Source organism: Coregonus lavaretus (assembly GCF_964263955.1).
Source record: "Coregonus lavaretus genome assembly, chromosome: 23".
In the NCBI taxonomy this organism is placed as follows: domain Eukaryota; kingdom Metazoa; phylum Chordata; class Actinopteri; order Salmoniformes; family Salmonidae; genus Coregonus; species Coregonus lavaretus.
In genome coordinates this window covers 18,062,130-18,086,010 of record NC_140010.1, presented here as the reverse complement: position 1 = coordinate 18,086,010, position 23,881 = coordinate 18,062,130, and positions in this window count along the sequence as shown.

Below are 23,881 nucleotides of genomic sequence, written 5' to 3'. Positions count from 1 at the left end.
GAATAATGATGAGTGAGAAAGTTACATCCACACAAATATCATGCCCCCAAGACATGCTAACAATAACAGGGAAGGTTCATATGTTTTTGGGGGTATGATATTTATGCCTCTGTAACTTTCTCACTCATCATTACTCACAATTCATTCAGGACAAGGGTCTAAAATGCTGGCCATATCAATATTTTTCTGAAGTGATATTTGGCTGTACAGGCTAGCATGAGGGACAAGAAGTAGCTAGCCACAACGAGGTTTGTTTTTAGAAAAGTCAGATAACCTTGTAAGCTACCTTGGTATTACTAACTAGCTAGCTAATAGCTAGTTAAATTTCTCTCATGATTATAAAGACTACAAAATGTTAATAAAAACAGCATATTTTACTGACCTAAAAGGTTAGCTGTGTTAGCCCAGTCGCTAGCTTATCCAGGGTCAGTGATACATAGAGCAACCATGTACTGTCTATCTATGGGAACAACTACAATTATTTTGCAAGCAACATTGCTGAAATAACCTTTCATTAACCTCATTAAATGTTATATGTAATGCTCATCTCCTGTAGCCTAATTGTAATCTCCTTATTTTCATACTGTACCTAAATTACCCTAGTACCTAAGGGTTGGATTTGCACTAAACAATTGTATATGTCAGCACTTAAAAGGCATTACAAAATCTGGTATAAACTGAGAACATATATCTCAACATCTAAATAATGTGTGAGTTTAGCTATTCTCTGCTATAGTTGATAGATGCCCATAAGGCCAGTAATGCCATCATACTTTAGGCCTATGGCTGCATTGGTGATGCATGCCATATGATAAGCTGCAAAATGGATTCACATAGCTGATATACTGAGAGAGAGTGGCAATCAATATAAAACAGATTGGAGATCTTACAACGAGACAAAAAGGAAATGTTCATTTGAGAATACAACACAGACACATTAGAGAAAGAACCCCTTCCCTTCTTTATTGCAGGATTGTGATATGTGATTAATCAACATTGACACTAGTTCATTTTGAATAATAGTTTAACAGTTAAAACAAGTTTAAACACTCGTATGTAAATATTAGACATCTTAGTGTAAAAAACAATAGATAATTGAGTAGTAACATGTAAAGCATCATTTCAGGTGACACCCCCCCTTGCCATACCAGAGGTGGCCAACCTTGCTCCACTAACACCTGATCTACTGGGTGAGCAGACTTTTATTCCAGCCCAGCAATAGCACACTTGATTATCAACTCATTAGGTTTGATAAGTTGAATCAGGTGTGTTACTGCTGGGCTGAAACAGAACCCTGCACACCCAGCAGACCTTCAGCAGGGTTTGTAATAGGTAATAGTGCCAATTGTAATAGGTTTATACACTGTGAGTGATGTTTAACTGTATTTTTGTATGCAACATTTGCTAACATAGGTAGGCCTACACATATAACCCATGGCATATAGGATATACCCTTAGTCTCTTGGGATATTCATTGGGACGTCTTTCTTCATCTGCAAACAGGCTTTCACAGGATTCCATATCTGAGGACAGAAAACATCACAAACAAACAGGCTTCATTATCCTCAAATTAGACAGAACTGAATATTATGTTGCTATTTTCTCTCTGTCCTCAAAGTTTCCCCCTCTAGGGACTGGAACTGGAGAATTTTTCATAATGCCCTCCCACAAAATGACCTGCCCGCTCCAGTAGCCTTTACTGACACCTGAAGTTGGGGCCAGAACTGAGTTTGGGAAACCCTGAGCTAGCTGATTACATTTAATTCACTTAGCTAAACAGCTAGCTAGCAGCTCAGTTGAGTTAGCATACAAAGTGGCCTACTGTAGCCAGCTAGCTAGCTAGCTAATAATACATCGTTTTTTTACATTGAAAAATGTATTTACTTACTTGAATAGGTTCTCCCACTGCCTCAATTTTTTGGGTCCTTACAAAAACAAAATCATTTGCAAAAGTGCAGCCAGCAGCAATGTGGATGAACGGAGACAAAGGAAAAAGTATATTTGTCACAAGAGCGGTTTAGAACGTGTTGTGACATTTGACTTTACCAGCGTAATCCACTTTCAATTTCAATAAATATAAATTTGTCGGCCACACTTGATAACTTGAAAACTAGCACTTAAAACTAGCCTAGGCAACAACTATATTTCGTAGTTTTGAAAGACTGTGTTTACATGTATGCATCCAAGGCCAGTTCACAACGTGCAAGTCATGTGGCATATTTGTGCGATTTTTAGGTTTAATTTGTCCGAGCATGACCGTGCATTCAGATCAGCCCCCAGTCAGTTAGTGACAGGTTTGTAAATGAACGCTTGTCAAAGGAGTGATGGTTTGATCAGCACTCAGATGAATTCATTAGCTACACTACATGGTAACCAACCCCTATTTGATGCAATGCGATATTGTCATTGGCCTTGACAAACATGATTTTAGCCTGTTTAGAATTCGGTGACGGGGAGGGGAGAGAGTTCCTTGCAACATGTCAAGTACAGGGAACTAAATGTATTTTAGCAGCGGGAAGAGAACTAAAGACTCTCCCACATGTTCCCTGTAAAATTAAGGTCTCACCAAGGACTTCTTCTCGCCGTTCCTCCCCTGCAGTTGAAATGCATTCTCCATTATGCTTCTCATTTCCCTTCAGCAGAGAGAAAGGGGAGTTTGACAGGTCTTCCCAGCAGGGGGAGAGTGGCAGTGTGACTACCAAAGCCAGAAACCAGCTAGTGACACTTTTTTAAAAAGGCACCAAATATCCTGTACTTTGTATAATTAAGGCAGGGATCTTATGGTGGTGAGCAACTTATTCTCAGCTGAGCTGGAGTCAATGTAGAGAGTGGTGTCAAAGCTCACTGGGGAATCAAGAGGGAAGAGTAAAGCAGCTTATTATGAAGACGGTAAGAGAGAGATAGGAGTGGCGATGTCTCCCTGACTGTCCGGAACCGCTGGCCGATATTGAACAAGAGTTTCAGTAAAGGAATTCCTCTACAAAGCTGTCTTTAAGGCACTGCATCTCAGTGCTTGACGCGTCACTACAGACCCCCTGGTTCGATTCCAGGCTGTATCACAACCGGCCATGATTGGGAGTGCCATAGGGCGGTGCACGATTGGCCCAGCGTCGTCCGGGTTTGGCCGGTGTAGGCTGCCATTGTAAATAATAATTTGTTCTTAACTGACTTGTCTAGTTAAATAAAGGTAAAATAAAAAATTAAAATAAATTATGACGTGCCATGTTGAGGAAATGTGTTTCATTCCCCAAAAGGAAGAACAAAAGGTCTGCACTCCTACCAGAGTTAATTAGACACCATTTATCCAATTTGTGAGAATACAAAAGTCCTCTGATCTCTGTTAGTTCATTTGTTAAATACATCACTAAAATGGGAGAGATGAGGAGTGGCAGATGGACACAATGTTGAATGTGTCCCCATAGAGCACCGTACATAGAGAACTGTGTCTCTGTATGTTTCCGTCTAACCAGTGCAGAAGCCTCGCCTCGTCCTGTGGAGACATAAAGGCCTTAGAGAGTGAGCCTGAGTCCCTGTGAGTCTAATGAGTTTATCCAGCTGTGTTGAGCGCCTTGCATCCAGGATCATTTAAATGGACCAGAATAGAGGGGATCCTAATAAATCCCCCATGGTTCGTACAGAGATTGGTTGGGTGGAAGGATTGTGTGTGTGTGTTTGTGTGTGTTTGTGTCTGTGTGTCTGTAGGTGTGTGTGTGTGTGTGTGTGTGTGTGTGTGTGTGTGTGTGTGTGTGTGTGTGTGTGTGTGTGTGTGTGTGTGTGTGTGTGTGTGTGTGTGTGTGCGTGTGTGTGTGTGTGCGTGCGTGTACATGCATGCATGTACATGCGTGCATGTGTGTGTGTGTGTGCGTATGTGTGTGTGTGTGTGTGTTTGAAGGAGAGCTGGAGTTTTTGTTTTGATTACCGTCCCTGTTGGCGAGATAAGGGAGTTGAGGCAGAAAATTCCATTTTAGAATGCCATCAGAACTTATCCATTACAGCAGCACCAGCCATGATTTAATGATTTTTCACCACTGTGAACTTATTAAAAGTTTTGCCCATTTAGACAAAACAAGCAATTTTCATTCTTGTTGTAAATTCCTTTTTATTTCATTCACTCAACGGGATGTTTCAGTGGATTTGACAGGTGCTACCTAGGTGGGCTATTGGTCATCAGAGCTAACCTGTCAGACATGCAAATAATTTACCCATAGTACTTCTCCATAGAGGTAACAACAATGACAACTCAGCAACGATCAAATACACATTTCATCAGCCATTGATGCAATACTCAATGAGAAATGAATAATAATACCCCTGACTCATTTAATGAATGTATACTACAGCTGCCTGATAACGATCTCAACAAGACTGGAATATATATATGTATATATTATACCAGCAGACAAACATAATATCACTTCAGCATCCGACCAGCTATCAGTTAATATATTTTTGACAAGGTACATTGTATCACTCTGCCAGTGACACACTGTTTTTATAATTATGCTGAAATGTTTTGTTGATACAACATACACATGGGACCAAATCAACACTGTTCCTTTGATTTTATACATGTAACAGGAATAATGTAATCTGACTACAAGTGTTGTAGCGTTGAAGGTCTGCTGATTAACATATACTATCCAACACAAAGTCAAATGGCAAGAATCAATCATTCAACATGTAATCTACAAACCAATAAATACAAACACAAAGAATAAGACTCATGGCCATATGTCCTCAATAACAGCAATAGAGTGAAATGTCTCTTATAAATAATGTAGAAAACACAACACAATCTAATGAAGATATGAACAGGCAAAACATAACAAAATCTAATGAAGACGTGAACGGGCAAAACACAACAAAATCGAATGAAGACGTGAACGGGCAAAACACAACACAATCTAATGAAGACGTGAACGGGCAAAACACAACACAATCTAATGAAGACGTGAACGGGCAAAACACAACACAATCTAATGAAGACGTGAACGGGCAAAACACAACACAATCTGAGTATCACTTGCTCTAATCCATCAAATGAATTCCTGTTGCGTGAAAGGCTGTAAGGCTATAAGTAAAGAGGCTGTGTGTGTGTGTGTGTGTGTGTGAGTGTGTGTGTGTGTGTGTGTGAGTGTGTCTGTCTGAGAGAAAAATGACTTCTAGACACACACACACAAACACATACAAAGCCCTGAGTCTCTCTGTTCCTGGATATGCGAGCAGCAAGCAGCAGCGGGATTCATCTGGTTGGTTACAGCGAGCTTGGACGTTACAATGTGGAGCACAATGGCTGTGTAATCGGCCCCGACTGACCGGAAAGGAGACACTCGCCACAGGGACTACAACTCAATTTAGCTGGGGTCACCAGGTCAAACCTCCTCAATTAGTACTGGGGGAGAGGAGGGGAGAGGACACACACTGCACATGAATAACTTTCTTAATGAGCATTATTTGAACTGGTGCTGATTAGTGTCATAAATAATTTGCAATGGAGGAGCCGTGTGTTAATCATACGCTGTAATGTTTGTAATCCTTCATGTATTATTATAACGTAAACAAGTTATGAATATGAATAGTAATTCTGAAGTAGTCTGAAATCGAATAATACCTTATTGAAAATAATAATAGTATCAATGGATAAATAATCATACTAATGTAGTATTATATATTATGATCATATTTATTATACAAAAATAATAATACATTATGTATTTTATACAAACAAATTTGTCAGGAAATCAATCATTGACAGCAGATCGGGGAGACACCATCTCCCACAGCAGACAGACAAGCCATGACAACAGGAGAGACACACGCCATGAAATAAGAGTAGATATCGGCCAGCTCCGGTGGCACCCTGACAGGCCCAGCACAACTCACTGAGCCCCAGCCTCCTGCACATCAAGAACACTGACAGCCATGTTAATGGGATTTCTATTGCTCCATCATCATTTCCTTAATGATAATACGAACCATATTTTTGTGTCACATTAAAAAAGTGCTAATGGGTGTTATATCACAGATCATTAATTGTAAAAAAGACTAAAATATCGGGAGCTTATTAAAGTAGAAATGGCATTAGAGCTTACTAGAGTTTAAAGTAGAGGAAAATTAAATAGAGTGAATAGCGTATGTACTCTGGCTCTCACTTTAATCATCAGCGCAGCTCTTACTGCATTTCTAAATAATTATGAATACATACTGAATAATTATTTTTCATTAATATTCGCAACAACAAAACTCTAAAGCTCAAGTACTGTATGGTCTAGTTGCAATCACTTGGTTTTCATTAGGTACTGTAAATTTGGATTGCAAAGCAGAAAAAGTGGCTATGGATTCACAGAGTTTAGCATATCTGCCTCGTTCCATATTTGCCAGGTTGGACATCAATAAATGCATCGATACTGGACTAGACACAGATGGAGACATGGTTTAACTATGGTTGAACTCTCAACATTTGCACCACATTAAATCAACCCCTCTAAATATGACAACAATAAAGCCTGAACGTCAATGACCTGAAATAAAATTAAATAAAGTCATATAGATCCAATTCAAAAGACAAAATGGTGAGGTGAAAAAAAGTGTGGCAAGGCAAACTCTAAATTGTTAACTAAGCCAAAGCAGGGTTATTTTTGACAATCAGCCTATATTTGACACAGACGATCTATGTTAGCTGTTGCTTTCATAGCGTTTTCTTGACTGTAATAGGCATTCATACTATTTCCATATTATGGATTCATATGAACCCATATCAAATGGCATACAGTCTGCTTCTATCCAATGCCAAGTCAAATCCCAGGGTTCACTCATCTTGTGATAAACATCAAATATTTAAGGTGTATATGACATGACAACGATTTCATGATACTCTGCAATACATTAACTAAATGGTGCAGAAAATATATGTATGTATGCAGATGACGGCTACCCTGGAAATATAGTTTTCAGCCAATGAAGACAGAGGAGTGAGAGAGTGTAATTTGTGCTCTAAGAGAAAATATCAACCCAGTCTCTCTCTCTCTCTCTCTCTCTGCTCAGGAAGTCAGTGAGCAACGTGGCAGGCAGTCATATGTTCTGTGTGTGCAGAATCTGGACTAGTCTGACTGAGGGATCGTCCTTCTATTCCTCTATCACTGCAGATCACTGTGACTGAACAAGCTGCTGACCCCAACACTTCAGTGTTCACATCAAAACAAAATCACGATGCACCCACCACAATTTAGAAATGCAGATGGAATAGGATTGAGTAAATGTTAGTGGCGAGGGTGAAGTGTTTGCATATAAGTGAATTATGTATGGTCTTGTCCTGTGCCATGTATTCCCCTAAGCAATAACATCGCTGGCTACTTCTCTCAGACTTAATTGAAACAGGACTTGTAACGTTGCCCTTTTCCTCAACAGGACCAAAACATAACCTCTGACTCCCTCCAGCATCCAATCGACAGAGAAAAGAAAGGGGGACAGATTCAACAAACAGAATAAGAAGAAAAAGAGAGGCAACCATCAAGGCTTTATTTTGTCCTCTTTCTCTCTCTGTACATGCTGTCTCTCAACCCATGTTGACCGATAGCCTACCGTACGCCCCAGTCTCCGGACATGATTGGGATCGACCGTCCCTACATGTGCCATCCGCATCTCACCTTACTTTTATCCCTCACATAACAAAGTGTTATTTTACTGTCAGGATGAAACATGGACACTGACCATGTCTCTAACCCACACAACACAACCAATGATACTGTGATCTGAAACTCTGCAATTACAGTGTGAGAGGTAAACTACCTACTGTAAAAGCTACCATTAAATTCAAACACTGACCACTGTCTCTAGCCAACACAAGACAACCAATATATAATACTCTGCTACTATATTCTGTGGGGAAATATAATCTGACAGACACCACCTAATACAAACACTGAAACTATGCAAAATCCCCAAAACATATAATTTCCACATCAATTATGTTTTGAAAGGAAGGCTGTCTTGTGGACATATGTATAAGTGTGACTGCGTCCCTACAGAGGTGGACAAAGAACAATAAACAACATCTGCCTGCTCTCTTCTGATTCTGATCCAAACTGAGGAAAAATCTATGACGTGTCTACATTTCATTACAACTTTACTTAAAGACAAGACAGTTGTGGAGAACATATGGAAGTAGAAACAGTTTCTGCAACTAAGCTGTTGCATTTGGATTTCAATGCAAAAACAAACACTAAATGTCATCACTCATCAAGACTTAAACTATTGCATGCAGTCTCTCTCTGACACATACTGTATACTCACACACACTCAACACACACACGTACACACACACAGAAGAAATGTGCATACACACTAAAGAAATGTGCACACACACACACACTTGTAGCACATCTGTTGGTACAAACAGATCATGTCTAAGTGATTTATCTTTGAAGAATAGAGAATGTAATTTCACCTACAGCATCAAAACTAGTCAATGCCACCAAAGTGTCAGCTGCTGACAAAAACAGAAATCTATCTATAGAGGCGTTGTTTACTGTGAATAGAACCAGCAGACAGACACACTTGAAACAGTCTTTGACAACAACAGTGAGATGTGCATGATGCACTCACACTCACATTCCCCTCTCTCCTGGGTATTGATTTAAAATGGTCGCTGTAGGAATGTTACCATAGACCATGTAACTATCCTTTGAGATGAAGACTTCCGAGAATGAAAGGGGAGAAAGAAAGAGTCGACAGATCACAAGCTGAGACAGTGAAATTGTGGACAATTATTTGCTGAGCAAAATACAATGCCTGCCAGATGAACTGCAGCTCAACCTCGAACCCCAGCAGCTACTCTACCACAAATACTACAGAGAAATACTGTGTGTGTAAGGCTGGCTACCGTAGAACCGTTTAAGTGACGGTTATGGATGAAGACGTCATTCAAATAAAATTACCGTCATAACTATTTTGGGGGAGGGAACATGGACTCTTATCAACGTAATACAACTTTGTTAATCGTTGCTGAAACAAAAGGTGTTGTTATAGCAAACAAGTCTCCCCCCACAATGCTGCGGCAGCGCACATAGAAATAAAATGAATAGAACAGGCTTGGAACCTCTAACCCTGGAAATTTGACTTGCAAACTAATTTGACTTGTAACATGGGTACACTACACTCGCAATGGCTGCCTAGTATTGTGATGCAATAATTTCCATGGTAATGTAGAATGTTCATTCAAATGATGTTATCTGATGTGGGGCTCATGCAATGGAATGTATTTTTTGTTTTGTCAGTTAAGCTGAATCAACAAATCACAACACATATTGATGGGTGCACTTCCTGCTTTTAGTTCCTGCTTTTACTTCCTGCTTTGCTCCTATGGGCACATTCACAATGGCCGCCTATATGCCATCATTGACTTGAATGGGGACGCACGTTCTATTCATTCTTTTTCTATAGCAGCACATGCAGTTATGGGCGGAGGAGAGGAGAAAATGTGCATTTAAAAAATAAAATATTAATAATGCATAATTTGTTTTGCTATTCGAACGGTGACCGTGATCATTTGGCTGGCCAATTACGTCATCCAAAATTCCATGACCGTCACAGCCCTATGTGTGTGTGTGTGTGTATGTGTGTGTGTACGTGTGTGTATCTACGAGGGAGAAGTTAGTGTATTTCTCAGTGTATTAGGATATATACCTTTGGTACATATCATAATGTGACAAATTAAGAATAAATTAAGACACAGTCCATCTCAAATGAATGTGTACAGAGCAAAATAATGTATCACTTTGAAAACTGGGGGTCTGTCAAATAAATACAATTTCACATGTGGGTGAAGTTCTGCTTTATGCTTATAATCATGTAATACCATACGGTATAATGTAGAATAGATTATATGGTTGATGAAATGCAAAACCCCCACTATTGACCAGTAATGATAAAGTTATTAGGTAATCTGACAATTCATGAAATCTAATTCTCAAGCCTTCCAAGGAACAGGTCAAAGGAAAAATAGTACATTCATTTAGCTCTCAATTTAATCTACTAATCTCCTCCTCCACACGCACACACTTTATTAAACATGCTTCCTTCCATTTAATATCAGACTCGCGTCACGTGACACTACAAAGTCACCCATTCCAGAAGACAGACAGCTCATGGCCCGAACTTCAGCGTCATTAACAGATCCAGATGGTCCTCAAACTCGCCACGTTCCATCACATCGCTCGGGGTTGCCTATTCCGTACAGAGCTGTCTAATTTCTCCCCTCTCTAGTTTCTTAAATGTACACAAATTGACATTTTAACATACCATGAGGGTTTTTTTCCTACAAGAAAATGCATGCGCCAGGCGTATGTAAAAAAGGGGGAAACACTTTTAAACGAGAGGAAAATAGTATATAATCTCTGTAAAAACATGGATTCACACTACCGTATACAAGCTTTTTGAATCTAAAACGTTAGTTGGTGAATTTGGCTGGTTTCCACACCAACATAGCCTACGATCTTTTTCAGAGGCATCCAACATATCACTTACCTTTCAATGATCTTGGTTTAGCTTGCTTGCGGCGCGACATCCTACAGAAAACGCTGAAGTTGCTCAGTTTCAGACAGATAAATTGTATTCACTGGAAAGCGAATACTTAAAGATATCCTTTTTAAATTTCACTGACAATAGCAGCGAGTGTTCTTTAACCATTACAAAAACATTTATATGGTCTGAATATCAGTTGCGATGATTTTGTGATGAGCCTAATGTTAAAATCCAATTAATCGGTAGGCAACTCAATTTAGTTCAACTGCGTATCGGGAAAAGTGTCAGAATATTGTGATACGGTCATGCGCTTCCATTCTCCAGCAATACACATTCGCGTGTACTGTAGGTCTAGGCTAATAGTAGTTTAGAAATAAAAACTGAATTGTTGCTTTTAGCCTCGGATCTCAAATGCAATCGCGTGAGAAAGACATAAGCGAAATGCCTGCTGTGAGAGAGCAAAAATGCAACAAAAGAAAAAAAGAAAAAAAGAACAACACTTTTCCCTGCATATCCACCTAGAAGCATCAAAACTCTTATAGACTCTTCCTTTTCCCACTCCAGTTAGCTAATCATGGATTAGGTTCGGAATCTGATCTAAATCTACTTCTAAATTGTTTTAAAAAGAGGATGAAGAAGCAGAGAGAAGATGGAAGCTCCCTCCTCATCACAAACCTGCAAGGTCTTGGACTGCGCTGTCGCTCCGGTAGTCCACATAATAATGGAAAATGGAAGCAAGGCCCCCAAAGCCATCAGGATGGCTCCAGAGGGGGCCCCTACCCCGCAGGGACTCGCTCTGTACGTAATCACTGAGGAAATCATTGTCAGCCTGCCTGCACTCACACACAGACAGAGAGGCATGATTAAAATCCTCGGGATCATGGCAAGATGCGGATTGCTGGATCGTTAGTCCCCGGATCCGGAGTCGAACTCACAAGCCAAAGTCTGCATCGTCGCCCTCGCAGTCTCGTCTGTCTCGGCTCGCGGTCGGCCACTCTCCGTCTTCGGCAGACGGACTGGTCCCCCTTCTGGTAGAAACGGTAAAGCAGGGAATGAGTTTTTTTTGTTGTGGCTGTTGACATCCCTCATGCGAGCGGCAGGCAACCATGCCATTTGGTGTTTGGGAAGAACAATTGAACATGCTTGTTTTAAATATTCAGCTATTGCAGATGAAAATAAATTGCTATATTAATTATAGATATTATATGATTCATTTCTGTAATATATATGTGTTATTACTATCTAGTCTATTCCTATTTATTGTAATACAATTCATCCTCCAAAGTCAACAATGTATTTCATTATTTGTGTATAAATAGATTGAAACAGAAAATACATCAAGAGTAGGCCTAATATAAAACTCCTTGTTTCAAACCAGTTATAATATACAGTAGTATACATTTAATGATTTATACATATCCATTTAAACTTTTGCTGACATGTTCAAATCAAACACACTCTCTCTCTCTCTCTCTCTCTCTCTCTCTCTCTCTCTCTCTCTCTCTCTCTCTCTCTCTCTCTCTCTCTCTCTCTCTCTCTCTCTCTCTCTCTCTCTCTCTCTCTCTCTCTCTCTCTCTCTCTCTCTCTCTCTCTCTCTCTCTCTCTCTCTCTCTCTCTCTCTCTCTCTCTCTCTCTCTCTCTCTCTCTCTCTCTCTCTCTCTCTCTCTCTCTCTCTCTCTCTCTCTCTCTCTCTCTCTCTCTCTCTCTCTCTCTCTCTGGGCAGTGTCTTGTTATAGACGTGCTGGCTACTGGTTTTACTCCCCATGAATGTCCAGGTCCATACCCCTGCTATGTGAAAATTAGATCCAAAGAAGGAGTCCTGTGGTTGGCTTCTCACTCTGGCCTCTTCCGACCACAGCCTGGTAGTCCGACGCCTCCACCAGGGGCCTCATTAAAAAAAAATCACAGGAACACAAGGACATCTCTCCCCTCAATGCACTTTTATTCTGGTGAATTCATAGAGAATGGAGGCTGAGAGGGAGAGAAAAGTGTTGCTCGACACCTCATATAGACATGTAGAACAGTAGAACAGTAGCACAATGTAGTCGAAAAACATCTGAAATATCACATGCACCTCCAAGTACATCTTGTTACCTGTATTACAATGCTATATATCCATTGTTTAGCTGGAATGGAATGTTAGTATACTGTATATGACTGTGATATGTGGTTGTCTCACCTAGCTATTTTAAGATGACTGCACTAACTGTAAGTCACTCTGGATAAGAGCATCTGCTAAATTACTAAAATGTCAAATGCAAATGTTTTACATACAGATCTCATATTACTGTATTGATTCATTAAAAAAAAGTGTTATATTGATGTCACAAATGTGTCATTTGTACTGTTAAATTAGTTATTTGTTACATTTGACCCTGTGAAACCTCAAAGTACTACTTATTTATCTGAGAGTGAGGTGGATATGCAGTATAGCGTTTGGCAAAAAAAACATGATTATTTGTCTCTCTGAAATGAACATCAAGAGATAGATTTCAAACAAATACATGTCTGTCATTTAACAACCCCATGCCATGATTAAATAGTGAAAAAACACACCAATCTCTTTAATAGGTTCTTTAAACAATAAAAGCTGATTTGCCAACATTTCTGAAAATGGCTATATACAGTGCCTTGCAAAAGTACTCATCCCCCTTGGCGTTTTTCCTATTTTGTCGCATTACAACCTGTAATTTAAATGGATTTTTATTTGGATTTCATGTAAGGGACATACACAAAATAGTTGAAATTGGTGAAGTGAAATGAAAAAAATAACTTGTTTCACAAAAAGTCTAAATAATTAATGGAAAAGTGGTGCGTGCATATGTATTCACCCCCTTTGCTATGAAGCCCCTAAATAAGATCTGGTGCAACCAATTACCTTTAGAAGTCACATAATTAGTTAAATAAAGTCCACCTGTGTGCAATCTAAGTGTCACATGATCTGTCACATGATCTCAGTATATATACACCTGTTCTGAAAGGCCCCAGAGTCTGCAACACCACTAAGCAAGGGGCACCACCAAGCAAGCGGCACCATGAAGACCAAGGAGCTCTCCAAACAGGTCAGGGACAAAGTTGTGGAGAAGTACAGATCAGGGTTGGGTTATAAAAAAATATCCAAAACTTTGAACATCCCACGGAGCACCATTAAATCCATTATTAAAAAATGGAAAGAATATGGCACCACAACAAACCTGCCAAGAGAGGGCCGCCCACCAAAACTCACAGACCAGGCAAGGAGGGCATTAATCAGAGAGGCAACAAAGAGACCAAAGATAACCCTGAAGGAGCTGCAAAGCTCCACAGAGGAGATTGGAATATATGTCCATAGGACCACTTTAAGCCATACACTCCACAGAGCTGATCTTTACGGAAGAGTGGCCAGAAAAAATCCATTGCTTAAAGAAAAAAATAAGCAAACACTTTTGGTGTTTGCCAAAAGGCATGTGGGAGACTCCCCAAACATATGGAAGAAGGTACTCTGGTCAGATGAGCCTAAAATTGAGCTTTTTGGCCATCAAGGAAAACGCTATGTCTGGCGCAAACCCAACACCTCTCATCACCCCGAGAACACCATCCCCACAGTGAAGCATGGTGGTGGCAGCATCATACTGTGGGGATGTTTTTCTTTGGCAGGGACTGGGAAACTGGTCAGAATTGAAGGAATGATGGATTGCGCTAAATACAGGGAAATCCTTGAGGGAACCTGTTTCAGTCTTCCAGAGAATTGAGACTGGGACGGAGGTTCACCTTCCAGCAGGACAATGACCCTAAGCATACTGCTATAGCAACAGTTGAGTGGTTTAAGGGGAAACATTTAAATGTCTTGGAATGGCCTAGTCAAAGCCCAGACCTCAATATAATTGAGAATCTGTGGTATGACTTAAAGGAGCTGGAGCAGTTTTGCAGTGAAGAATGGGCAAAAATTCCAGTGGCTAGATGTGCCAAGCTTATAGAGACATACCCCAAGAGACTTGCAGCTGTAATTGCTGCAAAAGGTGCCTCTACAAAGTATTTACTTTGGGGGGGTGAATAGTTATGCACGCTCAAGTTTTCTGTTTTTTTGTCGTATTTCTTGTTTGTTTCACAATAAAAAATATTTTATATTTTCAAAGTGGTAGTCATGTTGTGTAAATCAAATGATACAAACCCCCCAAAAATCCATTTTAGTTCCAGGTTGTAAGGCAACAAAATAGGAAAAATGCCAAGGGGGGTGAATACTTTCGCAAGCAACTGTAGCGTTATGGATAGAAACTTCAAATATACTCTACAATGATCTGCAAAAGTGCAAGCTCTCATTGTGATAATTAAAATGTATGTATGTAACATAATATATATATATATATATATATAAATTGTTGATATATAGAATATATAAATATTTCATGTCTCAAGCAAATGTTCATTACCTTTTCTGTTGTGTATGATATGTTCCGTATGTTCCATCTATTATAAACACAATTACATTTTTAATGTATTCAGATTGCACACGTACATTTTCAGTATTTTACCGAGTTTCATATTGTTGATATTTTATTATATTATAATATTGATATTTTATTCTCTGACCAAGGCCTCATAGAGGTTTAACAGAGTGGATCTCAACCAGACATCAGAAGGTGGGAGTGTGGAGGAGGGAGTAGGGTTGAAGGGGAAAGGCTATCCAAGGTCATGAGTACAGTCGTGGTCAAAAGTTTTGAGAATGACACAAATATTAATTTTCACAAAGTCTGCTGCCTCAGTTTTTATATTTGCATATACTGCAGAATGTTATGAAGAGTGATCAGATGAATTGCAATTAATTGCAAAGTCCCTCTTTGCCATGAAAATGAACTTAATCCCCAAAAAACATTTCCACTGCATTTCAGCCCTGCCACAAAAGGACCAGCTGACATCATGTCAGTGATTCTCTCGTTAACACAGGTGAGAGTGTTGACGAGGACAAGGCTGGATATCACTCTGTCATGCTGATTGAGTTAGAATAACAGACTGGAAGCATTAAAGGGAGGGTGGTGCTTGAAATCATTGTTCTTCCTCTGTTAACCATGGTTACCTGCTAGGAAACACGTGCCGTCATCATTGCTTTGCACAAAAAGGGCTTCACAGGCAAGGATATTGCTGCTAGTAAGATTGCACCTAAATCAACCATTTATCGGATCATCAAGAATTTCAAGGAGAGAGGTTCAATTGTTGTGAAGAAGGCTTCAGGGCGCCCAAGAAAGTCCAGAAAGCGCCAGGACCGTCCCCTAAAGTTGATTCAGCTGTGGGATCGGGGCACCACCAGTGCAGAGCTTGCTCAGGAATGGCAGCAGGCAGGTGTGAATGCATCTGCACGCACAGTGAGGCTAAGACTTTTGGAGGATGGCCTGGTGTCAAGAAGGGTAGCGAGGAAGCCACTTCTCTCCAGGAAAAACATCAGGGACAGACTGATATTCTGCAAAAGCTACAGGGATTGGACTGCTGAGGACTGGGGTAAAGTCATTTTCTTTGATGAATCCCCTTTCCAATTGTTTGGGGCATCCGGAAAAAAGCTTGTCCGGAGAAGACAAGGTGAGCGCTACCATCAGTCCTGTGTCATGCCAACAGTAAAGCATCCTGAGACCATTCATGTGTGGGGTTGCTTCTCAGCCAAGGGAGTGGGCTCACTCACAATTTTGCCTAAGATCACAGCCATGAATAAAGAATGGTACCAACACATCCTCTGAGAGCAACTTCTCCCAACCATCCAAGAACAGTTTAGTGACGAACAATGCCTTTTCCAGCATGATGGAGCACCTTGCCATAAGGCAAAAGTGATAACTAAGTGGCTCGGGGAACAAAACATCAACATTTTGGGTCCATGGCCAGGAAACTCCCCAGACATTAATCCCATTGAGAACTTGTGGTCAATCCTCAAGAGGCGGGTGGACAAACAAAACCCCACAAATTCTGACAAACTCCAAGCATTGATTATGCAAGAATGGGCTGCCATCAGTCAGGATGTAGCCCAGAAGTTAATTGACAGCATGCCAGGGCGGATTGCAGAGGTCTTGAAAAAGAAGGCTCAACACTGGAAATATTGACTCTTTGCATAAACTTAATGTAATTGTCAATAAAAGCCTTTGACACTTATGGAATGCTTGTAATTATACTTCAGTATACCATAGTAACATCTGACAAAAATATCTAAAAACACTGAAGCAGCAAACTTTGTGAAGACCAATACTTGTGTCATTCTCAAAACTTTTGACCACGACTGTAGACCTAGAGACCTTTGCTGGCTGGCTGTAGAGCACCACAAGTGGTAAATCCAAGAAGACACATATCGCTTCGATTGTTGAGACTGAGAAAGCCTTGAATTTTCTGTTTCCTTCTTCATCTGTCATGTGTTATTACCTATTTATTTTCTGTATACATAGGGCCCTGAACTGCATAAGTGGGAACTTATGACCTATATACTCTATCAAGACTTTCATTTTGTTTGCGCATTTTACATCCTCTAATCTTAGCCGTAACTTTTACTCTTCAATCCTTTTCCCCACCCACATGCTGCCACACAGCAATGTGTGTACTAAAGATTAAATAAAAGAGAAGAGTGGCACAGATTGACATGATGTGATTTGGTGAATTCAAAGCTACCTGTTAACTACAGTAACACTGGGTAAACACATATGAAACATCTATTTATAGGTGCTTGGATTCTGTAAGGAGCTCCCAGCTGTCGTAAACTTCAATCTTAAGCGTGCTCCGAAGTTCCTCCTCACCGTCCCAGCGCACTGTCAGGAGGTTCTCCCAAAGTTTTACCTCCTCTGCTTCCCCCCTTACCCCCTCTAATACTCTCACAAACACAAACAGTATACTCCTTACCTAGTCCTCCAGGGCTGTTTGCTACTTTGATTAGATGACAAAGTCACAGGGAAAAGACTTGACTTGGCTCAGCAGCGCTCGCTCAGTTCACTCTCTGAGGTACTGTAGTGATGTGGAGTGTTGCTCAGAAGTAGTTGTTGTTTTGTGTGTGAGACTGAGAGGTGCTTCATGTGAAGGGTGTTGTTCAGGAGTCTGTGACAATAGGCTGTCATGACTCATGATCCCAATGGGAGTCCTCTAGGAGTTTAGAACTGGAAATCAAATATGGGGTTTTCACAAACAAATAAGAACATTGATAATCAACCAAATTGTTTGTGTTTTGTCCCCACCCACTAAGCAGAGACAAAATGAGAATCAAAAGAGAGGGAATGAAAAGAGTGAAAGATAACTGATGGGAAGAATAGAGCTATAGACTATTTGTCTCTTCAGTGATGAGAATCATACCATGCTTAAGAAAATATGTAATGTGAAGACACAAAAACAAATAGCACAACACACCATAAAGTGCTTTCAAATATATGAAATGCCCTATACCTGAAAAAGGTCAAACATGATTCTGTATCACCTCTTGGTATCATCTACTTGAACCCTCAAAATACAACTAAGCCTTCAAATGAAAATTATGAAATCAACACTTTTATTTGAGGGTGCAGTGGAATTATGATAATAGCTAAATTGGTGAAAATAACATAAGGAAAGAGAAAACAAGACAAACAGCCACAAAAACTATTATTATTAGAAGACTCAAGTTCCTTATCAAAGTATCTTAGAGTATAACGGAGCAGTTGTGTTCCACCCATAGCTAGTTGGTGAGACACTGAGACGCCATGCCGAGTGTGTGTCAGAGCATCTGAGTTTCCACTCTATCTTTCAGTAGGATGAAATGTTCCCTAAAGGAATCTGTGGTCTTCTGGGGACGGGATCACGACATTCCCCCTCACCAAGAGCCCCCGAGCTCTCTAGTCTGTCTGTCTGTCCAGGAGGGCTTCACTCTTCAGACACACCGGCCAAAACAGTTGAGTTGTTGTTTTGGCAGTCTGAGTTCATAGTTTAGTTCACTTCTTTTTCTGGTTTCAGATTTTGTTGTCTGTGTTTGACTACAAATCAACTAAGAGTCTCTTAAAAAGTTTAAATGCCAAATCAGTTTCTCTTGCAAAAACAATTATCACTGAAGGCTTTTTTAGTCGAACCCAGAATGCCCTAACAAATGGTGAAAACAGCAACGTGTTGTGAACACACAGTAGGTCAATTACACTCGTTAGAACAGGGCAGTGTGCACACATTCACGCCCGCACTTGTACACACACATGCATGCACACACACACACACACACACACACACACACACACACACACACACACACACACACACACACACACACACACACACACACACACACACACACACACACATACACTTATACACACACTCACAAGCACACGCACACACACACACACACACGCACAAACACACACACACACACACACAAACACAAACACATAAACAAACACACACATACTTCACTTGCCTCATTAAAACCCATCTACTAGAACTCTGAGATGTGAATGTCTCTCTTGAGGAGGGGCTATGTATTCATCTCCAGAAAGGCAAGAATATTAAACTTTTTTCTTTGCTTATAATTAAAGTGCTAGCTGGGATGCATGACCCTGAGAATAAGGCTATGCTCCTGGGAGAGTGAAGCAGAAGCATCGTACAGCCTCTGTCTGGACCTCCACTGCAGTGTCTCCCCACGCCGATGCGATGCCACCCACACTAGGCATGAGAGGGGTCGAGCCAGTGCCCCCATCACTGGAGGAACCCTCTCCCGGGACCTTACACCATGCTCCAACAAGCCAAACTCCTGAGGCTGAGGGAAGAATTTAGTGGGGAGTGACTGAAAACATTGGCCTCTCTGAGCACTGAGGCATGCTCACACAGCAAGCTGATTAAAAAAGAACTAACAAAAACATATCACAAGCTTGGATTCAGAGCTGCTTGGATAACTGTGATTCTCTACAGAATCACAGTTATCTAAAATCATTAAGCAAGTAAACATCAGGGTAAAACACACACACACACACACACACACACACACAATAAATCTATTCAGCTAAAATTTAATTAAAAGGTAAAATACTAATTTCCACCAGATTCACAACATTTAAAACATTTGTGAGAGATTCTTATCATTAACACTGGGCTGCTCACAGAGGTTACTCACAGGTCCCTCATACGGCACCGGCCGTCGTTGCCCTGTGGTCCTCTGTAGCTCAGCTGGTAGAGCACGGCGCTTGTAACGCCAAGGTAGTGGGTTCAATCCCCGGGACCACCCATACACAAAAAAAAATAAAAATGTATGCACGCATGACTGTAAGTCGCTTTGGATAAAAGCGTCTGCTAAATGGCTTATTATTATTATAACTGAGAGGTGTCACAAAGTAGACCTGAAACTGAAACAGAAATGCATGGTTCTCGTCAACACAGTGACCTTCCAGTTGGATATCCATCTATGACTTCCATGTTTCCCAGCCAAGGAGCCCTGCAGAGCAACTCCCAAACCGGGTCATTAGCACAGTGGTGTCACCAGAAAGCCCATCACGGGCCAGAGAGGGAGCGAGAGGGGGACTCCTGGCACCGCAGTGGCTGCTGTGCGGGTTGACATTCAGGGCTGGCTGATCTATGGGGCTGGGGAGACTGTGCCCTTGCTCTGGGTCTTCAACACGAGAAGGTCCTGGCAGCTTTCGCCCCATTTACTCCATCATAAAGCTGGGACACTGGATGTTACGCTAATATCTACCTTAGTTACTATATCATGACCCAGAATATAGGGCTCTATTAGGGGCTTCAGTTACAGGATTCTACACTGTACGGCCACGTACTATATCATGACTTAGGCTATAGGCGTTATACAGGGCTAAGCTGCACCTCACTTTATATATAATGACCAGACTGCAAGATACTACCGTTCATAGGCCACCCTCACTATTATAGCATTATATACTACACAATGCATGTCTGAGGGCAGCGGATGTACATCCTCGGGACAACCTTTGAAAGAAATTCAAGTCCGACATAAAAATTCCACTCTCATTGCTGTATGGACACTTTTTTTTCTTCTTCCTTCGAAACGATTTTCCATCCAAATGAGAGTGATTAATTTTTTACTCTCTCTCTTTCATTACGACTCATTCTCATTAGGGGTCTGACCATCTCTGACCATCTCTCTACAAGTTTAAATCCGGCCTCTCTACCTTCCTTCTACATGCTGCTTCAATTAACTAGGCTACAGTACGCAGTGATGCATCAGAACAGAACACTCGTCTCACTGAACATTCTACACCGTCACTGTGACTCCTCTTAGAGCAGCTATATATGTGTCTGACCACCCACAGGTTCGCCAGAGCTATCACACCTCATTTAGTTCCTTTGTTAACATATAGTTCCTTTGTTAGCTGATATCATATATCCATGCACAGTGACTATATTACCTGGCACAAGCAGGAAAAAATGTACCCAAGCTGCATAACAGCTACAGTTAAAGTCGGAAGTTTACATACACCTTAGCCAAAGACATTTAAACTCAGTTTTTCACAATTCCTGACATCTAATCCTAGTACAAATTCCCTGTCTTAGGTCAGTTAGGATCACCACTTTATTTTAAGAATGTGAAATGTCAGAATAATAGTAGAGAGAATGATTTATTTAAGCTTTTTATTTATTTATTCACATTCCCAGTGGGTCAGAAGTTTACATACACTCAATTAGTATTTGGTAGCATTGCCTTTAAATTGTTTAACTTGGGTCAAACGTTTCGGGTAGCCTTCCACAAGCTTCCCATAATAAGTTGGGCGAATTTTGGCCCATTCCTCCTGACAGAGCTGGTGTAACTGAGTCAGGTTTGTAGGCCTCCTTGCTCGCACACGCTTTTTCAGTTCTGCCCACATATTGAGGTCAGGGCTTTGTGATGGCTACTCCAATACCTTGACTTTGTTGTCCTTAAGCCATTTTGCCACAACTTTGGAAGTATGCTTGGGGTCATTGTCTATTTGGAAGACCCATTTGCGACCAAGCTTTAACTTCCTGACTGATGTCTTGAGATGTTGCTTCAATATATCCACCTAATTTTCCTTCCTCATGATGCCATCTATTTTGTGAAGTGCACCAGTCCCTCCTGCAGCAAAGCACCCCCACAGCATGATGCTGCCACCCCCGTGCTTCACGGTTGGGATGGTGTTCTTCAGCTTGCAAGCGACCCACTTTTTCCTCCAAACATAACGATGGTCATTATGGCCAAACAGTTCTATTTTTGTTTCAACAGACCAGAGGACATTTCTCCAAAAAGTACGATCTTTGTCCCCATGCGCAGTTGCAAACCGTAGTCTGGCTTTTTTATGGTGGTTTTGGAGCAGTGGCTTCTTCCTTGCTGAGCGGCCTTTCTGGTTATGTCGATATAGGACTCATTTTACTGTGGATATAGATATTTTGTACCTGTTTCCTCCAGCATCTTCACAAGGTCCTTTGCTGTTGTTCTGGGATTGATTTGCACTTTCGCACCAAAGTACGTTCATCTCTAGGAGGGAGACAGAACGCGTCTCCTTCCTGAGCGATATGACGGCTGCGTGGTCCCATGGTGTTTATACTTGTGTACTATTGTTTGTACAGATGAACGTGTTACCTTCAGGCATTTGGAAATTGCTCCCAAGGATGAACCAGACGTTTTTTCTGAGGTCTTGGCTGATTTCTTTTGATTTTCCCATGATGTCAAGCAAAGAGGCATTGAGTTTGAAGGTAGGCCTTGAAATACATCCACAGGTACACCTCCAATTGACTCAAATGATGTCAATTAGCCTATCAGCAGCTTCTAAAGCCATGACATCATTTTCTGGAATTGTCCAAGCTCTTTAAAGGCACAGTCAACTAAGTGTATGTAAACTTCTGACCCACTGGAATTGTGATACAGTGAATTATAAGTGAAATAATCTGTCTGTAAACAATTGTTGGAAAAATGACTTGTGTCATGCACAAAGTAGATGTCCTAACCGACATGCCAAAACTATAGTTTGTTAACAAGAAATTTGTGGAGTGGTTGAAAAACAAGTTTTAATGACTCCAACCTAAGTGTATGTAAACTTCCGATTTCAACTGTATGTTTAACCCACTGGTTAGGAGTCACTGAGGTTTAATTTGTACACTGTTCTCAAGTAATTTTGGTCGTGAACAGAGGAAACCTCTAACTACAGAGTAGAATGAGGTCTGTTGGAGATGAAGAAGAGCTGTCTTTTTATGACTTTGTCCAATCTAGATATACTGTACATCTCCCCTTGAAAAAAAAAGGCAGCAGCATTGTAGTTGACTGACTGGAGTGGTGTGGTGTGCTGTGGCTCTATAGAGACATGTAGATAAAAAGGGCTCGGAGGGATTAGGAGGAAACCTCGCTACTTCCAGGCCATGTGCACATTATTTATCCCCCCCCCCCTCCACCCATTTACCTCCCTGATTCCCCCCTGAGTGTCTCCCCCACTTCCCTGACAGCGGCACAACCCCAGAGAGTCTCCCTCCTGACTTCGGGTGGTGCGGGGGAGGTTGGGGTAAGTTGTTAATTACAGGAAAAGGTTAACACACACAGGGTTCTCAGAGTCTGCATTGGTGACGGTCCCTTGGTAGAGCAGCTGCTGGCAGTCCTCTCCCTCAGCACCATCTATAAGGGGACCAGGGATGGGAGCCAGGTGAACTGGGAGTGGGGGACAATTGGAATAAGGGACTGGACTATGGAGGGAGGATGGGGGCTGGGTTGACCCCGTACTAAGGAGCAGCCATGGGGTGGGCAGTGCAGCTAGCTAGCAAGTCATTCTTCTCACCTGTCCAGTGTGAGACGGCATGCCTGGGTCTTGGTTTGGAGCTGATTAGTGTGTCCCAGAGAAGTCCTCCTCACCAACCCTCCCCCCACCCACTATCATCCCTCTACCCATCACACACACACTTCCATGGCTACCGGCTGACAGTGGGATGCAGGCCAGGCCTCATTTATGAGGAGATGTCAGAGAGCGAAGAGGAGAGAGAGCGATGAAAAGAGGGGAATTGATGTGGTCATTTTTATAAAAAGTTCATTGAACACCAATGAGAGCGGTTGAGGTGCACGTGGGAAGGGAATTGGGTGTCCATACTGATCTTCTACAGCTTGTGTCATTACTCCGCATATGGAGCAGCACTGTCTGTATGAGCATCATTAAATGATGATAAATTGTCTCTCCATGTTGCACAAATATATAACATTGTTTTCATATGGGTGAATGTTCAGTTGGGAAATAGATGGCCTAGTTTAGTTCAGTATGCATACTAACGGCTGGTCTGTATCAATAGGGAATAAATGATGAATGGTTAAGACCTTGTATCAAGTTTTTAAAACATTACAAAAAGTTAATGAAGCACACCTCATGTCATTAAACTAAATATTATTAGGCCTATACAGTGGGGGGAAAAAGTATTTAGTCAAATCAAATCAAATCAAATCAAA